This window comes from Lolium rigidum, chromosome 7, assembly GCF_022539505.1.
Source record: "Lolium rigidum isolate FL_2022 chromosome 7, APGP_CSIRO_Lrig_0.1, whole genome shotgun sequence".
Taxonomy (NCBI): domain Eukaryota; kingdom Viridiplantae; phylum Streptophyta; class Magnoliopsida; order Poales; family Poaceae; genus Lolium; species Lolium rigidum.
Genome location: NC_061514.1, coordinates 116,526,895 through 116,542,117, shown reverse-complemented (window position 1 = coordinate 116,542,117; position 15,223 = coordinate 116,526,895).

Below are 15,223 nucleotides of genomic sequence, written 5' to 3'. Positions count from 1 at the left end.
TCTCCTCATTGTGCTTCATTGTTGGATCTTGTGAGCTGCCTAACATGATCAAGATCATCTATCTGTAATACTCTATGTTGTGTTTGTCGGGATCCGATGGATAGAGAATACCATGTTATGTTAATTATGAAGTTATTACATATGTGTTGTTTATGATCTTGCATGCTCTCCGTTATTAGTAGAGGCTCTGGCCAAGTTTTTGCTCTTAACTCCAAGAGGAAGTATTTATGCTCGATAGTGGGTTCATGCCTGCATTGACACCTGGGACAGTGACAGAAAGTTCTAAGGTTGTGCCGTGTCTGTTGCCACTAGGGATAAAACATCGGTGCTATGTCTAAGGATGTAGTTGTTGATTACATTACACACCATACTTAATGCAATTGTCTCGTTGCTTTGCAACTTAATACTCGGAAGGGGTTCGGATGATAACCTCGAAGGTGGACTTTTAGGCATAGATGCAGTTGGATGGCGGTCTATGTACTTTGTCGTAATGCCCAATTAAATCTCACTCGTACTTATCATGACATGTATGTGCATTGTTATGCCCTCTCTATTTGTCAATTGCCCGACCGTAATTTGTTCACCCAACATGCTTTTATCTTATGGGAGAGACACCTCTAGTGAACTGTGGACCCCGGTCCATTCTTTTATACTCGAAATACAAATCTGCTCGCAATACTTGTTTTTACTCGTTTTCTCTTGCAAACAATCATCTTCCACACAATACGGTTAATCCTTTGTTACAGCAAGCCGGTGAGATTGACAACCTCACTGTTTCGTTGGGGCAAAGTACTTTCGTTGTGTTGTGCAGGTTCCACGTTGGCGCCGGAATCTCTGGTGTTGCGCCGCACTACATCCCGCCGCCATCAACCTTCAATGTGCTTCTTGGCTCCTCCTGGTTCGATAAACCTTGGTTTCTTTCCGAGGGAAAATTTGCTGCTGTGCGCATCATACCTTCCTCTTGGGGTTCCCCAACGAACGTGTGAAATACACGCCATCAAGCTCTTTTTCTGGCGCCGTTGCCGGGGAGATCAAGACACGCTGCAAGGGGAGTCTCCACTTCCCAATCTCTTTACTTTGTTTTTGTCTTGCTTTGTTTTATTTACTACTTTGTTTGCTGCATTATATCAAAACACAAAAAAAATTAGTTACTTGTTTTACTTTACTTAATATCATGCATGTTTTTATTTCACTAGTTAAGCATAATGGAAAACAACAAAAATATGAGAGATCTTTATGAACTTTATCTTGAATTAGGACATGATGTGTTTGAAGAGAGAATTAAAAAACCCATGGAACTTTATATGCATGCTAATGGGAATGTTATTGATATGGATGCTTTGAACACCATTGTTGCTAATGCTATGGAAAATTCTAAGCTTTGGGAAGCTGGCTCTGATGAGCAGGATCTTTTTAGTCCCCCAAGCATTGAGGAGAAAATTTTCTTTTATGATTACAATATGCCTCCTATATATGATGATAGCCACTTTGTTGAATTTACTCCCACTACAACTAATAAAATTGATTATGCTTACGTGGAGAGTAATAATTTTATGCATGAGACTCATGATAAGAATGCTTTATGTGATAGTTACATTGTTGAGTTCGCTAATGATGCTACTGAAAATTATTATGAGAGAGGAAAATATGGTTGTAGAAATTTTCATGTTACTAAAACACCTCTCTATGTGCTGAAATTTTTGAAGCTACACTTGTTTTATCTTCCTATGCTTGTTACTTTGCTCTTCATGAACTTGTTTATTTACAAGATTCCTATGCATAGGAAGCATTTTAGACTTAAATGTGTTTTGAATTTGCCTCTTGATGCTCTCTTTTGCTCCAAATACTATTTCTTGCGAGTGCATCATTAAAACTGCTGAGCCCATCTTAATGGCTATAAAGAAAGAACTTCTTGGGAGATAACCCATGTTTTTACTACAGTATTTTTGTTTTATATTTGAGTCTTGGAAGTTGTTTACTACTGTAGCAACCTCTTCTTATCTTAGTTTTATGTTTTGTTGTGCCAAGTAAAGTCTTTGATAGTAAAGTAAATACTAGATTTGGATTACTGCGCGTAAACAGATTTCTTTCGTTGTCACGAATCTGGGTCTATTTCTCCGTAGGTAACTCAGAAAATTAAGCCAATTTACGTGAGTGATCCTCGGATATGTACGCAACATTCATTCACTTTGGGCATTTTCATTTGAGCAAGTCCGGTGGCCTAATAAAATCCATCTTTACGGACTCGTTCGTTTTGACAGATTCTGCCTTTTATTTCGCATTGCCTCTTTTGCTATGTTGGATGAATTTCTTTGATCCATTAATGTCCAAGTAGCTTTATGCAATGTCCGAAGTGTTAAGAATGATTGTGTCACCTCTGAACATGTGAATTTTTAGTATGCACTAACCCTCTAATGAGTTGTTTCGAGTTTGGTGTGGAGGAAGTTTTCAAGGATCAAGAGAGGAGTATGATACAATATGATCAAGGAGAGTGAAAGCTCTAAGCTTGGGGATGCCCCGGTGGTTCACCCCTGCATATTCTAAGAAGACTCGAGCGTCTAAGCTTGGGGATGCCCAAGGCATCCCCTTCTTCATCGACAACATTATCAGGTTCCTCCCCTGAAACTATATTTTTATTCCGTCACATCTTATGCACTTTGCTTGGAGCGTCGGTTTTTTTTGTTTTTGTTTTGTTTGAATAAAATGGATCCTAGAATTCACTTTATGGGAGAGAGACACGCTCCGCTGTAGCATATGGACAAGTATGTCCTTAGGCTCTACTCATAATATTCATGGCGAAGTTTCTTCTTCGTTAAATTGTTATATGGTTGGAATTGGAAAATACTACATGTAGTAACTCCAAAATGTCTTGGATAATTTGATACTTGGCAATTGTTGTGCTCATGTTTAAGCTCTTGCATCATATACTTTGCACCCATTAATGAAGAAACACTTAGAGCTTGCTAATTTGGTTTGCATATTTGGTTTCTCTAGAGTCTAGATAATATCTAGTATTGAGTTTTGAACAACAAGGAAGACGGTGTAGAGTCTTATAATATTTACAATATGTCTTTTATGTGAGTTTTGCTGCACCGTTCATCCTTGTGTTTGTTTCAAATAACCTTGCTAGCCTAAACCTTGTATCGAGAGAGAATACTTCTCATGCATCCAAAATACTTGAGCCAACCACTATGCCATTTGTGTCCACCATACCTACCTACTACATGGTATTTATCCGCCATTCCAAAGTAAATTGCTTGAGTGCTACCTTTAAAATTCCATCATTCACCTTTGCAATATATAGCTCATGGGACAAATAGCTTAAAAACTATTGTGGTATTGAATATGTACTTATGCACTTTATCTCTTATTAAGTTGCTTGTTGTGCGATAACCATGTTTTCTGGGGACGCCATCAACTATTCTTTGTTGAATATCATGTGAGTTGCTATGCATGTCCGTCTTGTCGGAAGTAAGAGAGATCTACCACCTTAATGGTTGGAGCATGCATATTGTTAGAGAAGAACATTGGGCCGCTAACTAAAGCCATGATTCATGGTGGAAGTTTCAGCTTTGGACATATATCCTCAATCTCATATGAGAATAATAATTGTTGCCACATGCTTATGCATTAAAGAGGAGTCCATTATCCGTTGTCCATGTTGTCCCGGTATGGATGTCTAAGTTGAGAATAATCAAAAGCGAGAAATCCAAAATGCGAGCTTTCTCCTTAGACCTTTGTACAGGCGGCATGGAGGTACCCCATTGTGACACTTGGTTAAAACATGTGCATTGCAAAGATCCGGTAGTCCAAGCTAATTAGGACAAGGTGCGGGCACTATTAGTATACTATGCATGAGGCTTGCAACTTGTAAGATATAATTTACATAACTCATATGCTTTATTACTACCGTTGACAAAATTGTTTCATGTTGTCAAAATAAAAGCTCTAGCACAAATATAGCAATCGATGCTTTCCTCTTTGAAGGACCATTCTTTTTTACTTTTATGTTGAGTCAGTTCACCTATCTCTCTCCACCTCAAGAAGCAAACACTTGTGTGAACTGTGCATTGATTCCTACATACTTGCATATTGCACTTGTTATATTACTCTATGTTGACAATTATCCATGAGATATACATGTTACAAGTTGAAAGCAACCGCTGAAACTTAATATTCCTTTGTGTTGCTTCAATACCTCTACTTTGAATTATTGCTTTATGAGTTAACTCTTATGCAAGACTTATTGATGCTTGTCTTGAAGTACTATTCATGAAAATTATTTGCTTTATGATTCACTTGTTTACTCATGTCATTACCATTGTTTTGATCGTTGCATTCATTACATATGTTTACAAATAGTATGATCAAGGTTATGATGGCATGTCACTTCAGAAATTATCTTTGTTATCGTTTTACCTGCTCGGGACGAGCAGAACTAAGCTTGGGGATGCTGATACGTCTCTGACGTATCGATAATTTCTTATGATCCATGCCATATTATTGATGATACCATGCTCGATAGTGGCTCCTCCTGGTTCGATAAACCTTGGTTTCTTTCTGAGGGAAAACTTGCTGCTGTGCGCATCATACCTTCCTCTTGGGGTTCCCCAACGAACGTGTGAAATACACGCCATCAAGCATATTTTCTGGCGCCGTTGCCGGGGAGATCAAGACACGCTGCAAGGGGAGTCTCCACTTCTCAATCTCTTTACTTTGTTTTTGTCTTGCTTTATTTTATTTACTACTTTGTTTGCTGCATTATATCAAAACACAAAAAAATTAGTTGCTAGCTTTACCTTATTTACTGTCTTGTTTGCTATATCAAAAACACACACAAAATTAGTTACTTGCATTTACTTTACTTGATTCATCATGTTTCCTTTTAATTTTACCACAAAAAACATACCGGTAGGACGCGGGTCTATCATTGGGAGAAACAATATAGAAGAATTCTTCAGTCATGTTAGTACCGTTGAAGATTTTGAAGATAGACACTTGGTAGAACTTGCTCCTACTTATGAAATTGTCTGCTGCTGCTTTAGTTCGCATGTTGGAAACTAAATTTGTTAATCTCAATCCTATAATCCAACACATGTTTCTTACACTTGGTGATTTGGAAGAGGGGGAAAAGAAAGATTTTTTTTTAGAAACCCTTCTTAGAGAATTTAGTGGTCTAGCAAGAGAGGCCAGAAAGGTCTTCGCTAAATTTAATATGCTTGGTTCTCATACTAATTTTGTTAGTCTCCTTGAAAAAATGGACATGGATAGAATAAGGTACACTAATAATATTAATGATGGTGGGGAGATCAAAGCACCAATACCATGTAAACTCCTAGCTATGAATGATGCACTAGAACATAACTATGCTTGGCTTGTTCCTGAAAATTTGTTCGGTGAGAGTAGCAAGCCCAAGACTAATGAAAAGGGAGACGCTGAAACTTATGTATCCAATATACTATGCATGGTTGAGAGAACTCCAAACCCCGCTGTAGGTGCACCACCCTTCGATAACACTTGATATACACTTTCGCGCCTAGCTGAAAGGCGTTAAAGAAAAGCGCTTATGGGAGACAACCCATGTTTTTACTACAGTATTTTTGTTTTATATTTGAGTCTTGGAAGTTGTTTACTACTGTAGCAACCTTTCCTTATCTTAGTTTTATGTTTTGTTGTGCCAAGTAAAGTCTTTGATAGTAAAGTAAGTACTAGATTTGGATTACTGCGCAGTTCCAGCATTTCTTTGCTGTCACGAATCTGGGTCTACCTCCCTGTAGGTAGCTCAGAAAATTAAGCCAATTTACGTGCATGATCCTCAGATATGTACGCAACTTTCATTCAATGTGGGCATTTTCATTTGAGCAAGTATGGTGCCCTAATAAAATCCATCTTTACGGACTGTTCTGTTTTGACAGATTCTGCCTTTTTATTTCGCATTGCCTCTTTTGCTATGTTGGATGAATTTCTTTGATCCATTAATGTCCAGTAGCTTTATGCAATGTCCAGAAGTGTTAAGAATGATTGTGTCACCTCTGAACATGTGAGTTTTTATTGTGCACTAACCCTCTAATGAGTTGTTTCGAGTTTGGTGTGGAGGAAGTTTTCAAGGATCAAGAGAGGAGTATGATACAATATGATCAAGGAGAGTGAAAGCTCTAAGCTTGGGGATGCCCCGGTGGTTCACCCCTGCATATTCTAAGAAGACTCGAGCGTCTAAGCTTGGGGATGCCCAAGGCATCCCCTTCTTCATCGACAACATTATCAGGTTCCTCCCCTGAAACTAAATTTTTATTCCGTCACATCTTATGCACTTTGCTTGGAGCGTCGGTTTGTTTTTGTTTTTGTTTTGTTTGAATAAAATGGATCCTAGCATTCACTTTATGGGAGAGAGACACGTTCCGCTGTAGCATATGGACAAGTATGTCCTTAGGCTCTACATGTCATGATAAGTATAGTGAGAATTAAAAAACCCATGGAACTTTATATGCATGCTAATGGGAATGTTATTACTATGGATGCTTTGAACACCATTGTTGCTAATGCTATGGAAAATTCTAATCTTTTGGAAGCTGGCTCTGATGAGCAGGATCTTTTTAGTCCCCCAAGCATTGAGGAGAAAATTTTCTTTTATGATTACAATATGCCTCCTATATATGATGATAGCCACTTTGTTGAATTTGCTCCCACTACAACTAATAAAATTGATTATGCTTACGTGGAGAGTAATAATTTTATGCATGAGACTCATGATAAGAAAGCTTTATGTGATAGTTACATTGTTGAGTTTGCTCATGATGCTACTGAAAATTATTATGAGAGAGGAAAATATGGTTGTAGAAATTTTCATGTTACTAAAACACCTCTCTATGTGCTGAAATTTTTGAAGCTACACTTGTTTTATCTTCCTATGCTTGTTACTTTGCTCTTCATGAACTTGTTTATTTACAAGATTCCTATGCATAGGAAGCATTTTAGACTTAAATGTGTTTTGAATTTGCCTCTTGATGCTCTCTTTTGCTCCAAATACTATTTCTTGCGAGTGCATCATTAAAACTGCTTGAGCCCATCTTAATGGCTATAAAGAAAGAACTTCTTGGGAGATAACCCATGTTTTTACTACAGTATTTTTGTTTTATATTTGAGTCTTGGAAGTTGTTTACTACTGTAGCAACCTCTCCTTATCTTAGTTTTATGTTTTGTTGTGCCAAGTAAAGTCTTTGATAGTAAAGTAAATACTAGATTTGGATTACTGCGCAGAAACAGATTTCTTTGCTGTCACGAATCTGGGTCTAATTCTCTGTAGGTAACTCAGAAAATTAAGCCAATTTACGTGAGTGATCCTCAGATATGTACGCAACTTTCATTCACTTTGGGCATTTTCATTTGAGCAAGTCTGGTGGCCTAATAAAATCCATCTTTACGGATCTGTTCTGTTTTGACAGATTCTGCCTTTTATTTCGCATTGCCTCTTTTGCTATGTTGGATGAATTTCTTTGATCCATTAATGTCCAGTAGCTTTATGCAATGTCCAGAAGTGTGAAGAATGATTGTGTCACCTCTGAATATGTGAATTTTTAGTATGCACTAACCCTCTAATGAGTTGTTTCGAGTTTGGTGTGGAGGAAGTTTTCAAGGATCAAGAGAGGAGTATGATACAATATGATCAAGGAGAGTGAAAGCTCTAAGCTTGGGGATGCCCCGGTGGTTCACCCCTGCATATTCTAAGAAGACTCGAGCGTCTAAGCTTGGGGATGCCCAAGGCATCCCCTTCTTCATCGACAACACTATCAGGTTCCTCCCCTGAAACTATATTTTTATTCCGTCACATCTTATGCACTTTGCTTGGAGCGTCGGTTTGTTTTTGTTTTTGTTTTGTTTGAATAAAATGGATCCTAGCATTCACTTTATGGGAGAGAGACACGCTCCGCTGTAGCATATGGACAAGTATGTCCTTAGGCTCTACTCATAGTATTCATGGCGAAGTTTCTTCTTCGTTAAATTGTTATATGGTTGGAATTGGAAAATACTACATGTAGTAACTCTGAAATGTCTAGGATAATTTGATACTTGGCAATTGTTGTGCTCATGTTTAAGCTCTTGCATCATATACTTTGCACCCATTAATGAAGAAACACTTAGAGCTTGCTAATTTGGTTTGCATATTTGGTTTCTCTAGAGTCTAGATAATATCTAGTATTGAGTTTTGAACAACAAGGAAGACGGTGTAGAGTCTTATAATATTTACAATATGTCTTTTATGTGAGTTTTGCTGCACCGTTCATCCTTGTGTTTGTTTCAAATAACCTTGCTAGCCTAAACCTTGTATCGAGAGGGAATACTTCTCATGCATCCAAAATACTTGAGCCAACCACTATGCCATTTGTGTCCACCATACCTACCTACTACATGGTATTTATCCGCCATTCCAAAGTAAATTGCTTGAGTGCTACCTTTAAAATTCCATCATTCACCTTTGCAATATATAGCTCATGGGACAAATAGCTTAAAAACTATTGTGGTATTGAATATGTACTTATGCACTTTATCTCTTATTAAGTTGCTTGTTGTGCGATAACCATGTTTTCTCGGGACGCCATCATCTATTCTTTGTTGAATATCATGTGAGTTGCTATGCATGTCCGTCTTGTCTGAAGTAAGAGAGATCTACCACCTTAATGGTTGGAGCATGCATATTGTTAGAGAAGAACATTGGGCCGCTAACTAAAGCCATGATTCATGGTGGAAGTTTCAGTTTTGGACATATATCCTCAATCTCATATGAGAATAATAATTGTTGCCACATGCTTATGCATTAAAGAGGAGTCCATTATCTGGGTTCCATGTTGTCCCGGTATGGATGTCTAAGTTGAGAATAATCAAAAGCGAGAAATCAAAAATGCGAGCTTTCTCCTTAGACCTTTGTACAGGCGGCATGGAGATACCCCATTGTGACACTTGGTTAAAACATGTGCATTGCAAAGATCCGGTAGTCCAAGCTAATTAGGACAAGGTGCGGGCACTATTAGTATACTATGCATGAGGCTTGCAACTTGTAAGATATAATTTTCATAACTCATATGCTTTATTACTACCGTTGACAAAATTGTTTCATGTTTTCAAAATAAAAGCTCTAGCACAAATATAGCAATCGATGCTTTCCTCTTTGAAGGACCATTCTCTTTATTTTTATGTTGAGTCAGTTCACCTATCTCTCTCCACCTCAAGAAGCAAACACTTGTGTGAACTGTGCATTGATTCTTACATACTTGCATATTGCACTTGTTATATTACTCTATGTTGACAATTATCCATGAGATATACATGTTACAAGTTGAAAGCAACCGCTGAAACTTAATCTTCCTTTGTGTTGCTTCAATACCTTTACTTTGATTTATTGCTTTATGAGTTAACTCTTATGCAAGACTTATTGATGCTTGTCTTGAAGTACTATTCATGAAAAGGCTTTGCTTTATGATTCACTTGTTTACTCATGTCATTACCATTGTTTAGATCGCTGCATTCATTACATATGTTTACAAATAGTATGATCAAGGTCATGATGGCATGTCACTTCAGAAATTATCTTTGTTATCGTTTTACCTGCTCGGGACGAGCAGAACTAAGCTTGGGGATGCTGATACGTCTCCGACGTATCGATAATTTCTTATGTTCCATGCCACATTATTGATGATATCTACATGTTTTATGCACACTTTATGTCATATTCGTGCATTTTCTGGAACTAACCTATTAACAAGATGCCGAAGAGCCAATTGCTGTTTTCTGCTGTTTTTGGTTTCAGAAATCCTATTAACGAAATATTCTCGGAATTGGACGAAATCAAGACCCAGGGTCCTATTTTGCCACGAAGCTTCCGGAAGACCGAAGAGGAGTCAAAGTGGGGCCACGAGGGGCCGCCACCATAGGGCGGCGCGGCCCGGGTCTTGGCCGCGCCGACCTGTGGTGTGGGGCCCTCGTGTGGCCCCCACGTTGCCCTTCCGCCTACTTAAAGCCTCCGTCGCGAAACCCCGAGGCGAAAAAACCACGATACGGAAAACCTTACCGAGACGCCGCCGCCGCCAATCCCATCTCGGGGGATTCTGGAGATCTCCTCCGGCACCCTCGCCGGAGAGGGGATTCATCTCCCGGAGGACTCTACACCGCCATGGTCGCCTCCGGAGTGATGAGTGAGTAGTTCACCCCTGGAATATGGGTCCATAGCAGTAGCTAGATGGCTGTCTTCTCCTCATTGTGCTTCATTGTTGGATCTTGTGAGCTGCCTAACATGATCAAGATCATCTATCTGTAATACTCTATGTTGTGTTTGTCGGGATCCGATGGATAGAGAATACCATGTTATGTTAATTATCAAGTTATTACATATGTGTTGTTTATGATCTTGCATGCTCTCCGTTATTAGTAGAGGCTCTGGCCAAGTTTTTGCTCTTAACTCCAAGAGGGAGTATTTATGCTCGATAGTGGGTTCATGCCTGCATTGACACCTGGGACGGTGACAGAAAGTTCTAAGGTTGTGCTGTGCTGTTGCCACTAGGGATAAAACATTGGCGCTATGTTTAAGGATGTAGTTGTTGATTACATTACGCACCATACTTAATGCAATTGTCTGTTGCTTTGCAACTTAATACTGGAAGGGGTTCGGATGATAACCCGAAGGTGGACTTTTTAGGCATAGATGCAGTTGGATGGCGGTCTATGTACTTTGTCGTAATGCCCAATTAAATCTCACTGTACTTATCATGACATGTATGTGCATTGTTATGCCCTCTCTATTTGTCAATTGCCCGACTGTAATTTGTTCACCCAACATGCTTTTATCTTATGGGAGAGACACCTCTAGTGAACTGTGGACCCTGGTCCATTCTTTTATACTGAAATACAAATCAGCTGCAATACTTGTTTTTACTGTTTTCTCTGCAAACAATTATCTTCCACACAATACGGTTAATCCTTTGTTACAGCAAGCCGGTGAGATTGACAACCTCACTGTTTCGTTGGGGCAAAGTACTTTGGTTGTGTTGTGCAGGTTCCACGTTGGCGCCGGAATCTCTGGTGTTGCGCCGCACTACATCCCGCCGCCATCAACCTTCAACGTGCTTCTTGGCTCCTCCTGGTTCGATAAACCTTGGTTTCTTTCTGAGGGAAAAACTTGCTGCTGTGCGCATCATACCTTCCTCTTGGGGTTTCCCAACGAACGTGTGAAATACACGCCATCAAGGTGCGTTACTTTTCCCATAAGAGACCTTATCCTTGATACCTATCCGAGATGCATGCTCGTCCACACTTCCTTGGTGTGGGGCCAGGTGTAAGATCCAAGCCAATCACTGCCTTCTCCGCGACCCTGCAAACCCACCCTTTTGTCCACCCGTACACCCCTAGTAGACTTCTCCCGATAATACGGCTTTACTCACGGTGCACTTTGGACAATCCATCATAGATCGTAGAGCCCGACATCACACACGGATGGGGATTTAAAAGGCTATCCCAACCTACGGCGGTGCCTCCAACACCCCGCAGCTCTACCAGGTCCGTTGGCGTGCGAAGGGAAAAGATACAGGCTGACTTCCCCAGAGCCATTATAGATCTTATGGTCAACGCGATATGTACGGCGCTAGAATCACTGGACGGCATTGGTACTTAGTCCTAGATGAGTAGAACCCATGCAATGGAACCTCCACCATATCAACACATACCATGGTTCCATTGCCCACCACATAGTCATATTCATAATTGTAAAATAATACTTTGCTTTTCAATGCATGAGTGATAAGTATAGTACTTTGCATATAGTTTGATACAAATAATCAAATGACATGAGCAAGCGATGAACTTGCCTTTCTTGAATGCAAGATTATGCAGGCAAAAGCTTCGATACGTGAGAACTCCAAATGCTGAAATATCATCATCGTCCGGTAAGGACAATGTTTAAAGAACTGGCAAAAATGCTATAATGCATAGTATGAGATGCAATCGTCACGAGCGTAACCTAACCTCGATGATTTAGGATGTATGAGTTGTAAAGATTTGTTTAGGGTTGGTTGCACTTTTAGAATGGTTCTTAAACAAGGTTCTTATTAGGGTTTGGTTATAAGACTAGCATATACAAGTGATATAATACATCAAAACAATCATTCACACTAATAATAGTGGTAGAATAATATGTAAAGAACAGTTGTCAATTTTAAGTTCTACAGAACATGGTTGATGATTACTTATACTATACTTCAAAAGAATAACTTTTGAAGAACATGTTGTTTAAGTGATAATAAGTATTTCAAATAAAGATTAGGGCTTCTAAGGTTTGATTGACATTTGTACTTCAAAAGAATAACTTTTGAAGAACAGGTTAAATAAGAATATGAACTACTATACATAGAGCTATGTAACTCTAGGGTTTACTATTGGTTTCATTTAATTTCACTAATAGGAACTAGTTGGTTCTTAACTTGGAATGGATTTCTATATAGCAAGTATTGGTAGATTTATTGCCATGGTTTCTCCTATACATCATTTCAAAGGATGGTTATTAAGATGGTTCCATAGGTTTGCTATTAGGGCTTACTATGGCTTCACATTTGCTTTACTAAATACTCTCTAATGGTTCCTAAACTAAGTGGCTTATCATTTCCTAAGTAGGGTTTAGTTGGATAGGAGCATGTAATGTGAATTACTACACAAGGTTGATACTAGGGTTCATCATTATAGTTCTACTAAATTATGATGGTTGAGGTTGATCCTAATGGTATGGTATATAGGAGTGGTGATTAATGTACTAATCCAATTAGCAAGTTAGGGTTTACTCATAAGTGACACTTAGGGAAGCATATAGGTTTGAATAGGAACATGAAATGATGATCTCATGTGACTTGGTTTTATGCTAGTGGATCATAAGAATGCATTCAATTGTTGCTTATTAGGGTTCTACATGTCAAGTGAATCTCACATGATCACATGTGACACATAACTAGGGTTTTAGAGTTGCTTCTAAGGTGGAATGATCACATGAAATAATAAAGTTGGGTTTCTATTTATTTTAGAACTAAGTTCCTAAGTTGTGGTATTATTCTTATAGTAATAATTGTGCTAGGTTTTAATGTGATTAAGTACTTGAAATAAAGTTATTAATAAATTTAACATGCTATTAATTTTTAGAGGTTTAATAATTAAACTAATTACTAGTTAGGGTTTAATTAGAAACTAGGGTTTTATGATTATGAGGTTCAAAAATAATAACTTGTTAACTAAAGAATGTTTAAGTAAACAATTGTTAGGCTACCAAAATAATATTAGCTTTTAATATTTTCTTGAGTTATTACTATTTAAAGAAAATAGAAAATAGTAATTTGCAACTTAGGGTTTATGGATTGCCACTAATAATTAAATTAATGCAAATATGGTAAATAAAATTAATCTTAACATTTTACTTAGTTACTGAATAGTTAAAATTTAAGTTTGGAACTTAATTATTAATTGAATTCAATTTGCATTTTAAATAAATGGAAAGGCATAATTAAAGAAGATTAAAAATAAATGAATATTGATTTTGACACACATTTTTGTTTTATATTTTATTTGAATAGAGTTTATTTTTGTGAACATGTTGATATATTATTCATAATTTTCTGAGTTGATATGAATTTTCTAGAATTTTGCAAAGTCTCAGCAATTTACTGGAATTTGAAATCAAAGAGAAATACTAACTGTACCGATCTGGATCTAACCCTAGTGACCGACAGGTGGGTCCTTTGACCAGGTCGAATGCCACAAGGGCAAAGACCAGTCAACTATACCATGAGGCCCCACCTGCCACGTCAACATCACCGGAGACGCGCCGGTGAACGACGGCGTCGGCGATCTGGCCATCCCGCGGATGCGCGGATGCAACTGATGGCGTGTATTTCACACATTCGTTGGGGAACCCCAAGAGGAAGGTATGATACGCACAGCAGCAAGTTTTCCCTCAGAAAGAAACCAAGGTTTATCGAACCAGGAGGAGCCAAGAAGCACGTTGAAGGTTGATGGCGGCCGGATGTAGTGCGGCGCAACACCAGGGATTCCGTCGCCAACGTGGAACCTGAACAACACAATCCAAAGTACTTTGCCCCAACGAAACAGTGAGGTTGTCAATCTCACCGGCTTGCTATAACAAAGGATTAACCGTATTGTGTGGAAGATGATTGTTTTCAGAGAAAACAGTAAAAACAAGTATTGCAGCAGATTTGTATTTCGAGATTAAAGAATGGACCGGGGTCCACAGCTTCACTAGAGGTGTCTCTCCCATAAGATAAAAGCATGTTGGGTGAACAAATTACAGTCGGGCAATTGACAAATAAAGAGAGCATAACAATGCACATACATGTCATGATAAGTATAGTGAGATTTAATTGGGCATTACGACAAAGTACATAGACCGCCATCCAACCGCATCTATGCCTAAAAAGTCCACCTTCGAGGTTATCATCCGAACCCCTCCAGTATTAAGTTGCAAAGCAACGAGAATTGCATTAAGTATGGTGCGTAATGTAATCAACAACTACATCCTTAGACATAGCGCCAATGTTTTATCCCTAATGGCAACAAGCACAACACAACCTTAGAACTTTCCGTCACTCGTCCCGTGTGTCAATGCAGGCATGAACCCACTATCGAGCATAAATACTCCCTCTTGGAGTTAAGAGCAAAAACTTGGCCAGAGCCTCTACTAATAACGGAGAGCATGCAAGATCATAAACAACACATATGTAATAACTTGATAATTAACATAACATGGTATTATCTATCCATCGGATCCCGACAAACACAACATATAGCATTACAGATAGATGATCTTGATCATGTTAGGCAGCTCACAAGATCCAACAATGAAGCACAATGAGGAGAAGACAACCATCTAGCTACTGCTATGGACCCATAGTCCAGGGGTGAACTACTCACTCATCACTCCGGAGGCGACCATGGCGGTGTAGAGTCCTCCGGAGATGAATCCCCTCTCCGGCAGGGTGCCGGAGGAGATCTCCGGAATCCCCCGAGATGGGATTGGCGGCGGCGGCGTCTCGCAAGGTTTTCCGTATCGTGGTTTTTCGCATCGGGGGTTTCGCGACGGAGGCTTTAAATAGGCGGAAGGGCAGAGTCGGAGGGCCGACGAGGGGCCCACACCATAGGGCGGCGCGGGCCCCCTCCGGCCGCGCGGCCCTATGGTGGCGGC